General features: G+C 57.6%; 1 protein-coding gene across 3 annotated transcripts in view; it reads left to right on the top strand.

Moving 5' to 3' along the window:
• PTPRO (protein tyrosine phosphatase receptor type O) overlaps nt 1–14,739 on the top strand; it is a 698,190-nt gene extending 683,451 nt beyond the window's left edge. For 2 of the 3 annotated variants that reach the window (XM_063929453.1, XM_063929452.1), the window contains one exon: nt 12,727–14,739. The gene's annotated coding sequence lies outside the window, so the exon portion shown is untranslated. The remainder of the gene's footprint in view (nt 1–12,726) is intronic. The other variant, XR_010179771.1, reaches the window with a different exon arrangement.
• The last annotated feature ends 212 nt before the right edge of the window (nt 14,740–14,951 follow it).

Genomic DNA, 14,951 nt, shown 5'->3' with positions numbered 1-14,951 from the left:
GGGAGGGATGTGGTGCGGCAGTGATGACGGGGAGGGATGCGGCGCGGCAGTGATGACGGGGAAGGATGCGGCGCGGCAGTGATGACGGGGAGGGATGCGGCGCGGCAGTGATGACGGGGAGGGATGCGGCGCGGCAGTGATGACGGGGAGGGATGCGGCGCGGCAGTGATGACGGGGAGGGATGCGGCGCCGCAGTGATGACGTGGAGGGATGGGGCGTGGCAGTGATGACGGGGAGAGATGCGGCGCGGCAGTGATGACGGGTAGGGATGCGGCGCGGCAGTGATGACGGGGAGGGATGCGGCGCGGCAATGATGACGGGGAGAGATGCGGCACGGCAGTGATGACGGGGAGGGATGCGGCGCGGCAGTGAGGATTGGGAGTGATGACGGGGAGGGATTGTGGCGTGGCAGTGATGACCGGGAGGGATGCGGCGCGGCAGTGATGATGTGGAGTGATGAAGGGGAGGGATTGTGGCGTGGCAGTGATGATGGGGAGTGATGACGGGGAGGGATTGTGGCGTGGCAGTGATGATGGGGAAGGATGCGGCGCGGCAGTGATGACGGGGAGGGATGCGGCGCGGCAGTGATGATGGGGAGTGATGACGGGGAGGGATTGTGGCGCGGCAGTGATGATGGGGAGGGGTGTGGTGCGGCAGTGATGACGGGGGGTGATGTGGTGCGGCAGTGATGATGGGGAGTGATGTGGTGCGGCAGTGATGATGGGGAGGGGTGTGGTGCGGCAGTGATGACGGGGAGTGATGTGGTGCGGCAGTGATGATGGGGAGGGGTGTGGTGCGGCAGTGATGATGGGGAGAGACGTGGTGCCGCAGTGATGATGGGGATGGATGCGGCGCGGCAGTGATGACGGGGAGGGATGTGGCGCGGCAGTGATGATGGGGAGTGATGACGGGGAGGGATTGTGGCGTGGCAGTGATGATGGGGAGGGATGCGGCGCGGCAGTGATGACGGGGAGGGATGCGGCGCGGCAGTGATGATGGGGAGTGATGACGGGGAGGGATGCGGCGCGGCAGTGATGATGGGGAGAGATGTGGTGCCGCAGTGATGATGGGGAGGGATGCGGCGAGGCAGTGTTGACGGGGAGGGATGAGGCGCGGCAGTGATGACGGGGAGGGATGCGGCGCGGCAATGATGACGGGGAGGGATGCGGCGCGGCAGTGATGACGGGGAGGGATGCGGTGCGGCAGTGATGATGGGGAGAGATGTAGTGCGGCAGTGATGATGGGGAGGGGTGCGGCAATGATGACGGGGAGGGATGCGGCGCGGCAGTGATGACGGGGAGGGATGCGGCGCGGCAGTGATGACGGGGAGGGATGCGGTGCGGCAGTGATGATGGGGAGGGATGCGGTGCGGCAGTGATGATGGGGAGAGGTGTGGTGCGGCAGTGATGATGGGGAGGGGTGTGGTGCGGCAGTGATGATGGGGAAGGATGTGGTGCGGCAGTGATGATGGGGAGGGGTGTGGTGCGGCAGTGATGATGGGGAGAGATGTGGTCAGTGATGACGGGGAGGGATGTGGTGCGGCAGTGATGACGGGGAGGGATGTGGTGCGGCAGTGATGACGGGGAGTGATGCGGCGCGGCAGTGATGACGGGGAGGGATGTGGTGCGGCAGTGATGACGGGGAGTGATGCGGCGCGGCAGTGATGACGGGGAGGGATGTGGTGCGGCAGTGAGGTCGGGGAGTGATGCGGCGCGGCAGTGATGACGGGGAGAGATGTAGTGCGGCAGTGATGATGGGGAGGGATGTGGTGCGGCAATGATGACAAGGAGGGATGCGGCGCGGCAGTGATGACGGGGAGGGATGCGGCGCGGCAGTGATGACGGGGAGGGATGCGGCGCGGCAGTGATGACGGGTAGGGATGCGGCGCGGCAGTGATGACGGGGAGAGATGCGGCACGGCAGTGATGATGGGGAGGGATGCGGCGCGGCAGTGAGGATTGGGAGTGATGACGGGGAGGGATTGTGGCGTGGCAGTGATGACCGGGAGGGATGCGGCGCGGCAGTGATGATGTGGAGTGATGACGGGGAGGGATTGTGGCGTGGCAGTGATGACCGGGAGGGATGCGGCGCGGCAGTGATGATGTGGAGTGATGACGGGGAGGGATTGTGGCGTGGCAGTGATGATGGGGAGGGATGCAGCGCGGCAGTGATGACGGGGAGGGATGCGGCGCGGCAGTGATGACGGGGAGGGATGTGGTGCGGCAGTGAGGTCGGGGAGTGATGCGGCGTGGCAGTGATGACGGGGAGAGATGTAGTGCGGCAGTGATGACGGGGAGTGATGCGGCGCGGCAGTGATGACGGGGAGGGATGCGGCGCGGCAGTGATGATGGGGAGTGATGACGGGGAGGGATTGTGTCGCGGCAGTGATGACGGGGAGGGGTGTGGTGCGGCAGTGATGATGGGGACGGGTGTGGTGCGGCAGTGATGACGGGGAGTGATGTGGTGCGGCAGTGATGATGGGGAGGGGTGTGGTGCGGCAGTGATGATGGGGAGTGATGTGGTGCGGCAGTGATGATGGGGAGGGGTGTGGTACGGCAGTGATGATGGGGAGAGAAGTGGTGCCGCAGTGATGATGGGGAGGGATGTGGCGCGGCAGTGATGATGGGGAGTGATGACGGGGAGGGATTGTGGCGTGGCAGTGATGATGGGGAGGGATGCGGCGCGGCAGTGATGACGGGGAGGGATGCGGCGCGGCAGTGATGATGGGGAGTGATGACGGGGAGTGATGTGGTGCGGCAGTGATGATGGGGAGGGGTGTGGTGCGGCAGTGATGATGGGGAGAGATGTGGTGCCGCAGTGATGATGGGGAGGGATGTGGCGCGGCAGTGATGACGGGGAGGGATGCGGCGCGGCAGTGATGACGGGGAGGGATGCGGCGCGGCAGTGATGACGGGGAGGGATGCGGCGCGGCAGTGTTGACGGGGAGGGATGCGGGCGGCAGTGATGATGGGGAGGGATGCGGTGCGGCAGTGATGATGGGGAGGGATGCGGTGCGGCAGTGATGATGGGGAGAGGTGTGGTGCGGCAGTGATGATGGGGAGGGGTGTGGTGCGGCAGTGATGATAGGGAAGGATGTGGTGCGGCAGTGATGATGGGGAGGGGTGTGGTGCGGCAGTGATGATGGGGAGAGATGTGGTTAGTGATGACGGGGAGGGATGCGGCGCGGCAGTGATGACGGGGAGGGATGCGGCGCGGCAGTGATGACGGGGAGAGATGCGGCGCAGCAGTAATGACGGGGAGGGATGCGGCGCGGCAGTGATGACGGGGAGGGATGTGGTGCGGCAGTGATGACGGGGAGTGATGCGGCGGCAGTGATGACGGGGAGGGATGCGGTGCGGCAGTGATGATGGGGAGGGATGTGGCGCGGCAGTGATGACGGGGAGGGATGCGGCGCGGCAGTGATGACGGGGAGGGATGCGGCGCGGCAGTGATGATGGGGAGTGATGACGGGGAGGGATTGTGGCGTGGCAGTGATGATGGGGAGGGATGTGGTGCGGCAGTGATGACGGGGAGAGATGCGGCGCGGCAGTGATGACGGGGAGGGATGCGGCATGGCAGTGATGACGGGGAGGGATGCGGGGCGCGGCAGTGATGACGGGGAGGGATTGTGGCGCGGCAGTGATGATGGGGAGGGATGTGGTGCGGCAGTGATGACGGGTAAAGATGCGGCGCGGCAGTGATGACAGGGAGGGATGCGGTGCGGCAGTGATGACGGGGAGTGATGTGGTGCGGCAGTGATGACTGGGAGTGATGCGGCGCGGCAGTGATGATAGGGAGGGATTGTGGCGCGGCAGTGATGATGGGGAGGGATGTGGTGCGGCAGTGATGATGGGGAGGGATGTGGTGCGGCAGTGATGATGGGGAGGGATGTGGTGCGGCAGTGATGACGGGGAGGGATGCGGCGTGGCAGTGATGACGGGGATGGATGTGGTGCGGCAGTGATGGCGGGGAGTGATGTGGTGCGGCAGTGATGATGGGGAGTGATGCCGCGCGGCAGTGATGACGGGGAGGGATTGTGGCGCGGCAGTGATGATGGGGAGGGATGTGGCGCGGCAGTGATGATGGGGAGAGATGTAGTGCAGCAGTGATGATGGGGAGGGATGTGGTGCGGCAGTGATGACGGGGAGTGATGCGGCGCGGCAGTGATGACGGGGAGGGATTGTGGCGCGGCAGTGATGACGGGGAGGGATGTGGTGCGGCAGTGATGACGGGGAGTGATGTGGTGCGGCAGTGATGACGGGGAGTGATGCGGCGCGGCAGTGATGACGGGGAGGGATTGTGGCGCGGCAGTGATGATGGGGAGGGATGTGGTGCGGCACTGGTGATGGGGAGGGATGTGGTCGGGGAGTGATGCGGCACGGCAGTGATGACGGGGAGAGATGTAGTGCGGCAGTGATGACGGGGAGGGATGTGGTGCGGCAGTGATAACGGAGAGGGATGCGGCGCGGCAGTGATGACGGGGAGGGATGACGGGGAGGGATTGTGGCGTGGCAGTGATGACGGGGAGAGATGCGGCGCAGCAGTAATGACGGGGAGGGATGCGGCGCGGCAGTGATGACGGGGAGGGATGTGGTGCGGCAGTGATGACGGGGAGTGATGCGGCGGCAGTGATGACGGGGAGGGATGCGGTGCGGCAGTGATGATGGGGAGGGATGTGGCGCGGCAGTGATGACGGGGAGGGATGCGGCGCGGCAGTGATGACGGGGAGGGATGCGGCGCGGCAGTGATGATGGGGAGTGATGACGGGGAGGGATTGTGGCGTGGCAGTGATGATGGGGAGGGATGTGGTGCGGCAGTGATGACGGGGAGAGATGCGGCGCGGCAGTGATGACGGGGAGGGATGCGGCATGGCAGTGATGACGGGGAGGGATGCGGGGCGCGGCAGTGATGACGGGGAGGGATTGTGGCGCGGCAGTGATGATGGGGAGGGATGTGGTGCGGCAGTGATGACGGGTAAAGATGCGGCGCGGCAGTGATGACAGGGAGGGATGCGGTGCGGCAGTGATGACGGGGAGTGATGTGGTGCGGCAGTGATGACTGGGAGTGATGCGGCGCGGCAGTGATGATAGGGAGGGATTGTGGCGCGGCAGTGATGATGGGGAGGGATGTGGTGCGGCAGTGATGATGGGGAGGGATGTGGTGCGGCAGTGATGATGGGAAGGGATGTGGTGCGGCAGTGATGACGGGGAGGGATGCGGCGTGGCAGTGATGACGGGGATGGATGTGGTGCGGCAGTGATGGCGGGGAGTGATGTGGTGCGGCAGTGATGATGGGGAGTGATGCCGCGCGGCAGTGATGACGGGGAGGGATTGTGGCGCGGCAGTGATGATGGGGAGGGATGTGGCGCGGCAGTGATGATGGGGAGAGATGTAGTGCAGCAGTGATGATGGGGAGGGATGTGGTGCGGCAGTGATGACGGGGAGTGATGCGGCGCGGCAGTGATGACGGGGAGGGATTGTGGCGCGGCAGTGATGACGGGGAGGGATGTGGTGCGGCAGTGATGACGGGGAGTGATGTGGTGCGGCAGTGATGACGGGGAGTGATGCGGCGCGGCAGTGATGACGGGGAGGGATTGTGGCGCGGCAGTGATGATGGGGAGGGATGTGGTGCGGCACTGGTGATGGGGAGGGATGTGGTCGGGGAGTGATGCGGCACGGCAGTGATGACGGGGAGAGATGTAGTGCGGCAGTGATGACGGGGAGGGATGTGGTGCGGCAGTGATAACGGAGAGGGATGCGGCGCGGCAGTGATGACGGGGAGGGATGACGGGGAGGGATTGTGGCGTGGCAGTGATGATGGGGAGGGATGTGGCGCGGCAGTGATGATGGGGAGGGATGTGGTGCGGCAGTGATGACGGGGAGAGATGCGGCGCGGCAGTGATGACGGGGAGGGATGCGGCATGGCAGTGATGACGGGGAGGGATGCGGGGCGCGGCAGTGATGACGGGGAGGGATTGTGGCGCGGCAGTGATGACGGGGAGGGATTGTGGCGCGGCAGTGATGATGGGGAGGGATGTGGTGCGGCAGTGATGACGGGGAGTGATGCGGCGCGGCAGTGATGACGGGGAGGGATGTGGTGCGGCAGTGATGACGGGGAGTGATTTGGTGCGGCAGTGATGACGGGGAGTGATGCGGCGCGGCAGTGATGATGGGGAGGGATGTGATGCGGCAGTGATGACGGGGAGTGATGTGGTGCGGCAGTGATGATGGGGAGGGGTGTGGTGCGGCAGTGATGATGGGGAGAGAAGTGGCGCGGCAGTGATGATGGGGAGTGATGACGGGGAGGGATTGTGGCGTGGCAGTGATGATGGGGAGGGATGCGGCGCGGCAGTGATGACGGGGAGGGATGCGGCGCGGCAGTGATGATGGGGAGTGATGACGGGGAGTGATGTGGTGCGGCAGTGATGACGGGGAGGGATGTGGTGCGGCAGTGATGACGGGGAGTGATTTGGTGCGGCAGTGATGACGGGGAGTGATGCGGCGCGGCAGTGATGATGGGGAGGGATGTGATGCGGCAGTGATGACGGGGAGTGATGTGGTGCGGCAGTGATGATGGGGAGGGGTGTGGTGCGGCAGTGATGATGGGGAGAGAAGTGGCGCGGCAGTGATGATGGGGAGTGATGACGGGGAGGGATTGTGGCGTGGCAGTGATGATGGGGAGGGATGCGGCGCGGCAGTGATGACGGGGAGGGATGCGGCGCGGCAGTGATGATGGGGAGTGATGACGGGGAGTGATGTGGTGCGGCAGTGATGATGGGGAGGGGTGTGGTGCGGCAGTGATGATGGGGAGAGATGTGGTGCCGCAGTGATGATGGGGAGGGATGCGGCGCGGCAGTGATGACGGGGAGGGATGCGGCGCGGCAGTGATGACGGGGAGGGATGCGGCGCGGCAGTGATGACGGGGAGGGATGCGGCGCGGCAGTGATGACGGGGAGGGATGCGGCGCGGCAGTGATGACGGGGAGGGATGCGGTGCGGCAGTGATGATGGGGAGAGGTGTGGTGCGGCAGTGATGATGGGGAGGGGTGTGGTGCGGCAGTGATGATAGGGAAGGATGTGGTGCGGCAGTGATGATGGGGAGGGGTGTGGTGCGGCAGTGATGATGGGGAGAGATGTGGTTAGTGATGACGGGGAGAGATGCGGCGCGGCAGTGATGACGGGGAGAGATGCGGCGCGGCAGTAATGACGGGGAGGGATGCGGCGCGGCAGTGATGACGGGGAGGGATGTGGTGCGGCAGTGATGACGGGGAGTGATGCGGCGCGGCAGTGATGACGGGGAGGGATGTGGTGCGGCAGTGATGACGGGGAGTGATGTGATGCGGCAGTGATGACGGGGAGTGATGACGGGGAGTGATGCGGCGCGGCAGTGATGACGGGGAGGGATGTGGCGCGGCAGTGATGACGGGGAGGGATTGTCGTGCGGCAGTGATGATGGGGAGGGATGTGGTCGGGGAGTGATGCGGCGCGGCAGTGATGACGGGGAGAGATGTAGTGCGGCAGTGATGATGGGGAGGGATGTTGTGCAGCAATGATGACGGGGAGTGATGCGGCGCGGCAGTGATGACGGGGAGGGATGCGGCGCGGCAGTGATGACGGGAAGGGATGCGGCGCGGCAGTGATGACGGGGAGGGATGTGGTGCGGCAGTGATGATGGGGAGAGGTGTGGTGCGGCAGTGATGATGGGGAGGGGTGTGGTGCGGCAGTGATGATGGGGAAGGATGTGGTGCGGCAGTGATGATGGGGAGGGGTGTGGTGCGGCAGTGATGATGGGGAGAGATGTGGTCAGTGATGACGGGGAGGGATGCGGCGCGGCAGTGATGACGGGGAGGGATGCGGCGCGGCAGTGATGACGGGGAGAGATGCGGCGCGGAGGTGATGACGGGGAGGGATGCGGTGCGGCAGTGATGATGGGGAGGGATGTGGCGCGGCAGTGATGATGGGGAGGGATGCGGCGCGGCAGTGATGACGGGGAGGGATGCGGCGCGGCAGTGATGATGGGGAGTGATGACGGGGAGGGATTGTGGCGTGGCAGTGATGATGGGGAGGGATGTGGCGCGGCAGTGATGATGGGGAGGGATGTGGTGCGGCAGTGATGACGGGGAGAGATGCGGCATGGCAGTGATGACGGGGAGGGATGCGGGGCGCGGCAGTGATGACGGGGAGTGATTGTGGCGCGGCAGTGATGACGGAGAGGGATTGTGGCGCGGCAGTGATGATGGGGAGGGATGTGGTGCGGCAGTGATGACAGGGAGGGATGTGGTGCGGCAGTGATGACGGGGAGTGATGTGGTGCGGCAGTGATGACTGGGAGTGATGCGGCGCGGCAGTGATGACGGGGAGGGATTGTGGCGCGGCAGTGATGACGGGGAGGGATTGTGGCGCGGCAGTGATGATGGGGAGGGATGTGGTGCGGCAGTGATGATGGGGAGGGATGTGGTGCGGCAGTGATGATGGGGAGGGATGTGGTGCGGCAGTGATGACGGGGAGTGATGCGGCGCGGCAGTGATGACGGGGATGGATGTGGTGCGGCAGTGATGGCGGGGAGTGATGTGGTGCGGCAGTGATGATGGGGAGTGATGCCGCGCGGCAGTGATGACGGGGAGGGATTGTGGCGCGGCAGTGATGATGGGGAGGGATGTGGCGCGGCAGTGATGATGGGGAGAGATGTAGTGCAGCAGTGATGATGGGGAGGGATGTGGTGCGGCAGTGATGACGGGGAGTGATGCGGCGCGGCAGTGATGACGGGGAGGGATTGTGGCGCGGCAGTGATGACGGGGAGGGATGTGGTGCGGCAGTGATGACGGGGAGTGATGTGGTGCGGCAGTGATGACGGGGAGTGATGCGGCGCGGCAGTGATGTCGGGGAGTGATGCGGCACGGCAGTGATGACGGGGAGAGATGTAGTGCGGCAGTGATGACGGGGAGGGATGTGGTGCGGCAGTGATGACGGAGAGGGATGCGGCGCGGCAGTGTGACGGGGAGGGATGCGGTGCGGCAGTGATGATGGGGAGGGATGTGGCGCGGCAGTGATGATGGGGAGGGATGCGGCGCGGCAGTGATGACGGGGAGGGATGCGGCGCGGCAGTGATGATGGGGAGTGATGACGGGGAGGGATTGTGGCGTGGCAGTGATGATGGGGAGGGTTGTGGCGCGGCAGTGATGATGGGGAGGGATGTGGTGCGGCAGTGATGACGGGGAGAGATGCGGCGCGGCAGTGATGACGGGGAGGGATGCGGCATGGCAGTGATGACGGGGAGGGATGCGGGGCGCGGCAGTGATGACGGGGAGGGATTGTGGCGCGGCAGTGATGACGGGGAGGGATTGTGGCGCGGCAGTGATGATGGGGAGGGATGTGGTGCGGCAGTGATGACGGGGAGTGATGCGGAGCGGCAGTGATGACGGGGAGGGATGTGGTGCGGCAGTGATGACGGGGAGTGATTTGGTGCGGCAGTGATGACGGGGAGTGATGCGGCGCGGCAGTGATGATGGGGAGGGATGTGATGCGGCAGTGATGATGGGGAGGGATGTGGTGCGGCAGTGATGATGGGGAGGGATGTGATGCGGCAGTGATGACGGGGAGGGATGTGGTGCGGCAGTGATGACGGGGAGTGATTTGGTGCGGCAGTGATGATGGGGAGTGATGCCGCGCGGCAGTGATGACGGGGAGGGATTGTGGCGCCTCAGTGATGATGGGGAGGGATGTGGCGCGGCAGTGATGATGGGGAGAGATGTAGTGCAGCAGTGATGATGGGGAGGGATGTGGTGCGGCAGTGATGACGGGGAGTGATGCGGCGCGGCAGTGATGACGGGGAGGGATTGTGGCGCGGCAGTGATGACGGGGAGGGATGTAACATAGTAACATAGTATCTGAGGTTGAAAAAAGACAATTGTCCATCGAGTTCAACCTATTTGTGGTCTCCTATGCATGATGATTTGACTAAAATTTCTGACTGATGCTGCTGTCAGCCGTTGCATTTTATCCCTATTTATATTAACTATAATGCATGACTATGCACCATACCCCTGGATATCCTTATCCATTAGGAATTTATCTAACCTATTCTTAAAGGTGTTTACAGATTCCGCCATTACAACTCCCTCGGGCAGGGAATTCCAAACACGTATTGTCCTTACCGTGAAAAAGCCTTTACGCCGTATTGTGCGGAATCTCCTCTCCTCTAACCTGCGCGAGTGTCCACGAGTCCTCTGTGTTGATCTAACCAAAAGCAGGTCCCGCGCAAGCTCTGTGTATTGTCCCCTTATATATTTGTAGATGTTGATCATATCCCCTCTTAGTCTCCGCTTTTCCAATGTAAACATGCCTAGTCTTTCAAGCCTTTCCTTGTATTCCATCGTCTCCATGCCCTTAATTAGTTTGGTCGCCCTCCTCTGTACCTTTTCTAGCTCCAGGATATCCTTTTTGTAGTACGGTGCCCAGAATTGTACACATATTCAAGGTGTGGCCTCACTAGTGATTTATATAACGGGAGTATAATACTCTCGTCCCTAGCATCAATACCCCGTTTTATGCATGCTAATATTTTATTAGCCTTCTTTGCTGCAGTCCTACTTTGGGTACTACTGCTTAGCTTGCTATCTATGAGGACACCTAAGTCCTTTTCCAGTACAGAATCCCCTAATTTTACCCCATTTAGTAGGTAGGTGTAATTTTTGTTCATGTTAAGTGCATTACCTTAACATTGTTAACATTTAAGTGCATTACCTTACACTTGTCTGTGTTGAAGCGCATTCTCCATTTGGCTGCCCATGCTTCTAATTTAACTAAGTCATTCTGAAGAGACTCGGCATCCTCCTCCATATTTATAGCCTTGCACAATTTGGTATCATCTGCAAAAATTGACACCATGCTCTCTAGACCTTCTGTTAGGTCGTTAATGAAAATATTGAACAAAAGCGGTCCTAATACTGAGCCTTGCGGCACACCACTTAGCACTTCAGTCCAAGTTGAAAAAGATCCATTAACCACAACGCGCTGCTCCCTATTATCTAACCAGTTTTTGACCCAAGTGCATATTGTGCTTCCTAGCCCTGATTCTTGTAGCTTGTAGATAAGTCTCATGTGTGGTACAGTATCGAACGCTTTGGCAAAGTCTAAAAAGATTACATCCACGTCTTTACCCTGATCTAGGTTTGCGCTTACTGTTTCATAAAAGCCAAGTAAGTTGGTTTGACTGGATCTGTCCTTCATAAACCCATGTTGATTCCTTTTAATGACCTTATTGACTTCAAGGAACTTCTGAATACTATCTCTTAGAATACCTTCCAATACTTTCCCCACTATAGATGTAAGACTAACTGGTCTATAATTACCTGGTTCAGCTTTACTTCCCTTTTTGAATATAGGCACTACTTCCGCTATACGCCAGTCTTTGGGAACCATACTTGATATAACTGAATCCTTAAAGATCAAAGATAGCGGTTTTGCAAGTTCAGAATGAAGCTCCATTACAACCCTTGGGTGAATACCATCGGGACCTGGTGACTTATTAATCTTTAAATGTTTTAATCGGTCACAGACTACTTCCTCGCTTAAATAAGTACCTATCAGTGGGATATTCTCATTATTGAGATTGTGTGTCAGTCCCTGAATTGGGTCCTCTCTAGTGAATACTGTTGAAAAAAAAACTAATTTAGTGTGTCCGCTATGTCATTATCATTTTTGCTTAAGACTCCCAACTTGTCTTTTAAAGGGCCTATACTCTCCTTCTTTAATCTCTTGCTATTAATGTATTTAAAGAATTTTTTGGGATTCGCTTTGCTTTCCTTTGCTACTAGTTTTTCAGTTTCTACTTTAGCCACTCTTATTTCCTTTTTGCAATTTTTGTTACATTCCTTATAGTGCTGAAATGACTCTGCTTCCCCGTCAGATTTGTATTTTTTAAATGCTCGCCTTTTCTTGCCCATAAGTTCCTTAATCTTTTGTGGCGCGGCAGTGATGACGGGGAGAGATGTGGTCAGTGATGACGGGGAGAGATGTGGCGTGGCAGTGATGACGGGGAGAGATGTGGTCAGTGATGATGGGGAGCGATGGGGTGCAGCAGTGATGACGGGGAGGGATATGGTGCGGCAGTGATGATGGGGAGGGATGTAGCGTGGCAGTGATGATGGGGAGAGATGTGGTCAGTGATGATGGGGTGCAGCAGTGATGACAGGGAGGCATGTGGCGCGGGCAGTGATGACGGGGAGGGATGTGGTCAGTGATGATGGGGAGTGATGGGGTGCAGCATTGATGACGGGGAGGGATGTGGCACGGCAGTGATGATGGGGAGGGATGTGGCGTGGCAGTGATGATGGGGAGAGATGTGGTCAGTGATGATGGGGGGCAGCAGTGATGACGGGGAGGGATGTGGCACGGCAGTGATGATGGGGAGGGATGGGGTGCGGCAGTGATGATGGGGAGTGAGTGGGATAGTAGGCTAGGATGGGTGTCAGGGCTCCCTGTGCAGCCCCACACATTGCATGGCTGGTGAATCTATGTACATGTGGCTTTGGTATCGCATGTTATCCCTCCTCAGGCATGGCTGGATGTTAGATGATCATAATCCGCTTACAGCTTCTCAATGTCTCCTTGCTGAATCCCGCAGGGTTCGGTAGTACACGTAGAATGTTGATGCCCAATAGACAGCTGATATGTGCAGGACTGCTCTCTGTATGACCAAACTGATGCGGGTACATCTCATTTCTTTCAGGTGTGAGGACTACAATCATCTTCCCTAGTTTCAGGCTTTCTTTTCTGAATCGCAACCACTGGCCGCCAAGTAGTGGATGGACACCGGGAAGACCCAGCCTTAAAACCTGATGTGTCTTTTGGACCTTTCCTTCATGAACTGTTTTATAACACTGGGCCAAATTTAAACATAATAAAATAAAGACACTTAACTGGATGTTGAATAGTTGCAAAGAGCTTCATGGCGGAATGTTCTATAATGAGCTTCATGGCGGAATGTTCTATAATGAGCTTCATGGCGGAATGTTCTATAATGAGCGTCATGGCGGAATGTTCTACAATGAGCTTCATGGCGGAATGTTCTCAGGTGTTAGCACTGATATGACAATTCCCAGAGTGTTGCAGTGAATAATTTGAGCTGTCATAGTGTCACAAGTTACCTCATTTTACACAAGATTTCTGCGTACTTCAAAGGAGTATGTAGAACCAGACATGGTAGAACCATTTTTCTTTTTGCCGTGTAGTACCACATCCGGTGAGACTTTTTTTTTAGCTTTTACAGCTGATGCTGCAGAAGGAAGGAGAGAGCAATTGTCATTTACACCAATTGGCCCTAAGACTAAAACCATCTGACTAATATTATGCAGGTCCTCCTCATACCACCAAAAGTTCTCTGACCATCAAGGTAAGGACTACACAAGACCTCTGAAAGTGTCATGTGGTATCTGGCACCAAGATGTTAGCAGCAGATCCTTTAAGTCCTATAAGAGGTGATGTGGGGTCTCTTGTTTTTCCACTTTCCACAGATGTTTGATCGTATTGAGATTTGGAGACCAAATCAACACCTTGAACTCTGTCATGTTATTCCTGAGCAATGTATGCAGTGTGGATGTGCACATGATCCTGCTGAAAGAGGACTTTGTCATCAATGAATACCGTTGCCATGAAGGGGTGTACTTGGTCTGCAATGTTTAGGTAGTTGTTACATGTCAAAGTAACCTCTACATGAATGTCAGGACCCAAGATTACCCAGCAGAATATTGCCCAGAGCATCACACTGCCACCATCCCATTGTGCATCCTGGTGCCATCTCTTCCCAAGGTTAACAACACACACGCACCCAGCCGTCCACATGATTCATCAAACCAGGCTACCTTCTTCCATTGCTTCATGGTCCAGTTCTAACACTCATGTGCCCATTGTAAGTGTTTTTGGCAGTGGACAGCATGGGCACTCTGACCGGTTTGTGGCTACGGTGTGTTCTGACACCTTTCTAGCATCATTTCAGCAATACTGTGGGATGGGACCAGACGGGCTAGTTTTTGCTTTCCACACACATTCATTAGCCTTGGGCACCCATAACCCTATCGACAGTTGTCCTTGCTTGGACCATTATTGGTACGTACTAACCACTGCATACCAGGAACACCCCACAAGACCTGCCGTTGTGGAGATGCTCTGACCTAGCTGTCTAGCCATCACAATTGGACTCTTGTCACAGTCACTCAGACCCTTATGCTCGCCCATTTTCCTACTTCCAATACATCAACTTCAGGAACGGACTGCTCACTTGCTGCCTAGAATATCCCATCCTTAACAGTTGCAATTTCAATGAAATAATCAATGTTATTAACTTCTCCTGTCAGTAGTTTTTAACGTAATGACTGATTGGTGGAGAACCCAAGTGTTCTGAGGGTAAGGACTCTCCACAGCAGTAGGAGATACAGTCTGCGATGCACATAAACAACGCTTTGACCAAGCACATGACCAGATTGGAGAGTGGGAACATGTGTGGTCTCTTTACTGCTGAAGTCTCTCATAGTAAGGACCCCTAATGTTCATGTGTTTAATGTCACTGGAGACACTTTCATCTATTCAGTTAAGTTTTATTTGTGATATTGGAGTGTAATAAGTGTTTGACACAGATTGGTTGTATAGGCAGTGGATTTGTTCAGTATCACTGGAATGGGAAAACTAAGAAACAGTGATATAAATTGCACATTAAATAAAATATTTAAGATATTTAAATAAGAAACCTGAATATTTGATATGATGTTCTTAAACACAATGTAGACCATAATTGAGTGTTATTACCCACTTTCAAATAATCCTAATAATTTCTACTATACTCTGGGTCATAATGCAACCTCTGTGCAAATGTACAGAAACATGTGGCCCTTTCTGAGAAACCAAGGCCAAAGGTAATTCCTTTAAATAGTCATGTTGCCGTCCTCTAATCTATATGCA

This window comes from Pseudophryne corroboree, chromosome 6 (genome assembly GCF_028390025.1).
Source record: "Pseudophryne corroboree isolate aPseCor3 chromosome 6, aPseCor3.hap2, whole genome shotgun sequence".
Lineage (NCBI taxonomy): Eukaryota > Metazoa > Chordata > Amphibia > Anura > Myobatrachidae > Pseudophryne > Pseudophryne corroboree.
This window is presented reverse-complemented; position numbering and strand designations above follow the sequence as displayed.